At 39.5% G+C, this 5,818-nt stretch overlaps 2 long non-coding RNA genes across 2 annotated transcripts; both read left to right on the top strand.

The window, feature by feature from the left end:
- Positions 1-234: 234 nt before the first annotated feature.
- On the top strand, positions 235-2,762 carry LOC146691146 (uncharacterized). Its single transcript, XR_014915539.1, has 3 exons — positions 235-1,069; positions 1,889-2,037; positions 2,446-2,762. It is a non-coding gene; the product is annotated as an uncharacterized LOC146691146 (long non-coding RNA).
- A 12-nt stretch (positions 2,763-2,774) lies between these two features.
- Positions 2,775-3,422, top strand: LOC146691145 (uncharacterized). Its single transcript, XR_014915540.1, has 2 exons — positions 2,775-2,930; positions 3,083-3,422. It is a non-coding gene; the product is annotated as an uncharacterized LOC146691145 (long non-coding RNA).
- The last annotated feature ends 2,396 nt before the right edge of the window (positions 3,423-5,818 follow it).

Genomic DNA, 5,818 nt, shown 5'->3' with positions numbered 1-5,818 from the left:
CATGGCTAAAGTTTGGTTTGAAATGAGCTATGGTTATTTTTTGCCATAAATCAGACATTTTAATGTGTGAGTTTATAGGTACTGACTCCTTCCTAGAGATAACATCAAGTGAATGTTAGAAGAACTTTTGATACTTGACTTCTGTCACCTTCACATTAGCTTCCTTTTTCTTTTTGTTTTTTGTTAAAATCCTTTAAGAGATTCAGCAGGATGTACTTTCATTCACTGTTAACCTTTGCTGTATTTTTCACAGTAAAATACCACAAAATGCCCAGTAACTTACCTGAAAACATTTCTACAGTTAATTACTGTAATTTGCTTTGCATTATGGGTATATTAAGGTTATTTACATTTACTTACTGTATTTTTTAAAATTGCGGTAGTAGTTATACCTACCGTTAACACATTAGCAGTAGTGCTACTGTATTATGTGATTTGAATGGTTCATCATACTGTTTGTGTATTTTTACTCTTTCAGTGGTTGGTTGCAATAGTGCATTACATTTTAACTCTTTCACTGCCAACCATTTCCAGATTTTCCTCCAACCTATGCCATTTGTCAGTATGATACCAGTGAAAGTATTATGGTTTTGACTTTTTAGGGGACTTGCCTGTGTGTAAGGTTCAAGAATTCTGATCATCTAATCTGCTGCATGCAGTTGTATGCACATGCACAGCTGCTGCAAATGTGTGCTTGCCACTGCGTTGCCAAAGGCGAACTTCAGTCAGTGGAGAATATTGTAATAATTTGGCGGAGGCTTCTCAGTCGAGCAGTAACTGAATTGCTCATTTACTGAACGTGCAACATGTACAGAACTCTTCTGGGAACTAGTCAACCCAACTTAGTGAAACACACACTGAATGCATGCTGGCCCCGCCCACCCACCTACCTCTACCAACCACCACTCCATATCCTGACTGACATGACCTGTGATCCAGTGATTGACAGGAGAGGAAAGACAGTCCAACTTTGTTAACTCTTCATTACGATATGCTCGAGAGGACAAAAGATTTTGCACCTCGTTATTGTTGGACCTCTGTGTGGAAACTGCAAACAGGACGTCATAAGGTAATGCAAAGGACTCTCCTACCTAACATACTCGTTTATTAATTCTTAAGAGCATATATATTTTTTGTGTGTGTGGGGGGGAGGGGGGGGGGGGGCTTAAAATCGGTGTTAGCTTGGTCGAAATAGCACATTAGCTGAATTATTCTGGAAAAAATAGGTTGTGTGTGTTTTTTTCTTTTCTTATTTAAATATATATTTAGATATATATTTTCCACGGGGAGGGGCGAGGAACACAGGCGCAACCACAGTCTTTGTCTTTTTCCCGCCGAGTGTGGTGCATTGTCCTCCTGCGCTTCTGTTCTATGACTATTGAGAAGCTGGCCATGCTAACAGTGGGACATTTAGCTTCAGCTAAAGCAGCAGGTAAAAATACACATTTAATGAGAATAAAGAAAGACAACTTTTTTTTGGAAATTTAGAGACTGCTAAAACAATCTTATCCAGTTTTGAGCTTGCTCATGTAGGTTAGCCTGCTTTATTTAATTTTGTGTGAGCTGCAGTACACAACACTAAAAAGTTAATATAACATTAGGTTGGTGGCATGAGGAACTCCAACCTAAGTTTAATATTTATTATTTTTTTAAGTGGGAAGGGGAGCATGTTTTTTTTCCTTTAATACAACGTCTTCCAGGGTCTTTTTCATAGGAAAACCGTGTAACGTCTGTGTTAGGTTGGTCAAAAGAGCAATTAGTTGAATTATTCTTGAAAAGATGGGTTGTGTGTTTTTTTTCTTTTATTTACTTATGTAAATATATTTTTCAAGGGTTAAATAAATGCAACATTAAATTAACAATTGTCTCTCTGTCTTTTCCCGCCCAGTGTGGTGCATTGCTGTCCTCCTGCCCTTGCTGGCTGCGCTGACAGTGTGATGTAGCCTCAGTGTTTGTGTTTTAAAGGCTTTTTCCACCAAGATGTCTGTTGAGAGAGAGAGATGACCTTACCCATCACACCAAGGGTAATAGCGCTTGGTAAGTAAATAGTTTCAATCCTCTTGTAATATTTTTGTAAAAAATCTATGTAATTATTGTGGTATTTGTACCCACAACAACTTACTTAACAGGGGTTTGTCTGTTTTATATTGTATAAAAATAGAATACACACAGTTTGCTGCTGTTTCTCTTATTATTTATTATACACAATGACCAACAGGAAAAAACAGCCTAACATTTCAGCACAGGCCAAAATGCCAAAACATTAGGCAGTTTTTTCCTGTAATTGATCATAATTTTCATTACATAATAAATAATAAGAGAAATAGCAGCAAACTGTGTGGATTCTATTTTTTTACAGTGTGAGGCCTGCTATCCAGCATTCTTGTGGAAACCTTATTTGTAAGGGTGAGCACATTGTCTTATTGGACTCTTGTCTGTTTTTAGGGAATAATTTCATGTCTGCAAGCCGCTGGATGATCAGTTTGGAGGGCAAGGTATTTTATGAGCCTGAGCAGATGCATGACTTTGCCAGCACCCTTGCTGTCTTCTTTGCGTCATACTACGTTTTCAACCTTGAGTATCAGGAGTCAGCGTCCATCACACAGGAGATGATACAGAGGTAAATACTTTACACCATTAAAGCTTACACCATTTAAGAATGAAATATATGTGATAGCTTGACTACAGTTGCAGAAACATATAGGTGATTGCTGTAATGTATGTTTTAATTTTGAAATTAAAGCAGCCTTTTTTCCGTTAAAAGGTTCTTTATGAGGATCAATCCAGACATGGGAACAAAATGCCCTGCAAAACTTGGTACAAGCTGCAAGACAGGTCGTGTCGTAAAGAGGAAGGTTACAAGCATCAGCCCTCGGATCACCACCTTCCTCCAGCGGCTCTCTGAGTTTGAATGGAGGACTTCCAACTAGGTAAGAATACAGAGATGATAATATCTTTTACATAGCTGATAATTATATACATACTGTACACACATCCATAGAACAGTATGAATGATCTCAGACAGATGTGAACAAGTGAATAACCGGAGCAAACATGAATATTGATGATGTGTCTTTGACAGGTGGTGATAAAGACTACGCTGAACCCGACCATCCTGGTAACGGAAATCTAAATCCCATGTCACATTCTATTTCCTGGGACCCACTGATAATTATTACATTTTGTAAATGATTTTTGTTTTACAATTGTAATAGTTTATTTAATGTTCATGCTGGTGGGTTTGTCCTGTTTTTAGTGGAATGAAAAACTGTTTTCCTTAAATAAATCAGACAGAAAGGTGAAGGACTGTGTAGTTTTCATGTACGCTTCTATTTATTTTGGTTATTGACATTGTTTTTATTCAGTTGAAAAATGTTTTTCTTGTTAAAAAAATATCAACAATAAATGTTGGTTTAATTCACTATTCTGAGACTACTTTATTGAATTATATTGTTTTTTGTAAATGTTCTTATATTGAATATGAATGTTAATATTATTTTATATGCTGTAAAACACAATTACAGTCTAAACAAATTATACTGTACACAATTACAGTGTTATACCATAAACCACATTTGCAGTACAGTGATACTATAAAACTTAATCACGGTAAGTCTTTCTAACTGTAAACCACGTTTACAGTAAAGCTGTTATACTGTAATATATGTTTACAGTAAAGTGGTTGAACTGTAAAACATCACAACAGTAAAGATACTGTAGATTAGTAATTACAGTAACTTACTGGCAATAGTGTTGCCAGTAAGTTGCTGTAAAAATACAATAAAATGTCTAACAGTGTTTAACACTGAATTAAGACAGCTATTAGAAGTCATTGGAAATAATCAGTGAATAGCAGAACCAGGTCCCCTCACAATACAGGTCAGGGTCATTTACCCTCTGGCAGTATATTGACTATTTCTATTTGACTTTTTCATTTTTCTACAAGTCTCACTCGTCTGCATGGCCTCAAAGTATGTGCTCTAATCACGCCTCCCTCTCCACATGTAGATTTACGCTGCTGTAATGGACTAACCACCAGCGTTCTCACACAGAGGGAGGTCAGAGGTGAGTGTTGTCACACCATAAAGGAGCACTCTATTTGTATCCCCCCCTTAAATTACACTCTTTCAATTAAATCCCAGTCTTCTTCACATTGTCTGTGTCAGTGTGGTTTAAATTCATGTTTGCGCCTGTATGTCCATAGATCTGTCTGGCTGCTTTAATTAAAAATCCATGAGAGCAGAGCCAGAGCCATTAATCAGGGGTTCGTCCCCACACTGCAGAGGTAAGAGGAGCGACACTCAGCTCTCCGACAATGCCGACTCAGGGTGACATCATCTGCAGACCAGGCAGCCTGGTGAGGGAGCAGGCAGAAATAGAGATTAAAGAGGACGGGAATGGCATTCATTTGACTCGTATGATGGCACTCATTGAGATGTCAGGGCACGAAATTCACATTAGTCAACAGGGATGTGCTCTTGCCGGAGGCTGCAGGCAAAAAAACCATTAGGTATTACATGATTTCACACCTGTGTGCACCTTCTCGTTAAGGTGACCAGATGTTTGGAGCTTACATGATACTTCAGCTTAAACATTAATTTATAGCTCTGGCCATTGATCACCAGAAGTATTGAACCTAAAGCTGCACCCTTGACAAGGTGATCCTCATTATTTGAAACTTTAGACAGTGTTTGTACAGTAAACCCTGTCATCCAAAAGCTCATGCAGTTTCTTTTGTTAATCTTTAGCTATGTATCATGTTATACAGAGTGGATTTGCCTAATCATTATTGGAGACACTCATCTTTGGCTGTGAGTAGAGGCTCCATCTCCCTGCAGTTTCTGAGGGACAGCCAAGTCCTGAAAAGGTGAAGGAGCTAAAACAGTTTCATCCATCCATCCATTTGCTTCCGCTTCTCCTTTTCAGGGTCGCGGGGGGCGCTGGAGCCTATCCCAGCTGTCATAGGGCGAGAGGCGGGGTACACCCTGGACAGGTCGCCAATCTGTCGCAGGGCCAACATACAGGGACGGACAACCATTTGCGTTCACATTCACTCACACATCCACACCTAAAACAGTTTCATAAAGGAGTAAATAAAGGGCTGTATTAAGACCCAGAATCAGATAAATAAGGATTATTATATAGACTGCAGGTCATAACTTCTTACCTGAAGTTCAGTTCACCTGACACTCGGACCGGCGGCCGCCTCGGGTCTCTCCTCCTCCTGCGTCCCCTTTCCCTCATCCACCTGCTGACCTCCACCACTTGCTAATGTTACTGAATCTGTAGAAGCTCTGCGATGCCACCACCAAACAACTTAGTTATTTTTACACACCGACCAGCACTCATCGGCCACCGGGCCACCGAGCAAATGCCCGGTATGCCCGATGGCCAGTCCAGCTATGGTTGTGCCATCAGTTAACCCTTCGGTTGGCACGCGTGCTTAGGGTTGCCGACCCCCGGTCTACACTAATCTGGATAAATTTGAAAACTGTGTTTTCGTCCAAAAGCACTCCACGTCCACACTATTGTTTTCAATAGTTTTCATCCACACTGAAAACGCTTACGTTCCTGTACTGTGCATGCATGAAACGTAACACGATTCGACCTGCGTCATTTCCATCTGCCGTTTATTTACTTTCTGGCTCTTTGAAACGTTGCGGCAAAATGTCAGTCCATGTTTTTTAAATGGACTGTCAATGAGGTGGAGTTGCTTCTATAAGAGTACAAAGTTTCAAAAGCGACGAGCTATCTAGAGCATGTAGAACCTGATATTCATCTTTAATAGGGCTGTCTGTCAAAATTGAAAGCAAACAAG

The sequence above is a fragment of the Copadichromis virginalis genome, linkage group LG16 (genome assembly GCF_057382275.1).
Source record: "Copadichromis virginalis isolate Kocher_CV1m ecotype Utaka linkage group LG16, C_Virginalis_male_GT1.1, whole genome shotgun sequence".
NCBI classification, from domain to species: domain Eukaryota; kingdom Metazoa; phylum Chordata; class Actinopteri; order Cichliformes; family Cichlidae; genus Copadichromis; species Copadichromis virginalis.
Note: the sequence above shows the minus strand (reverse complement) of the source record. Positions and strands in the feature narration are given on the sequence as shown.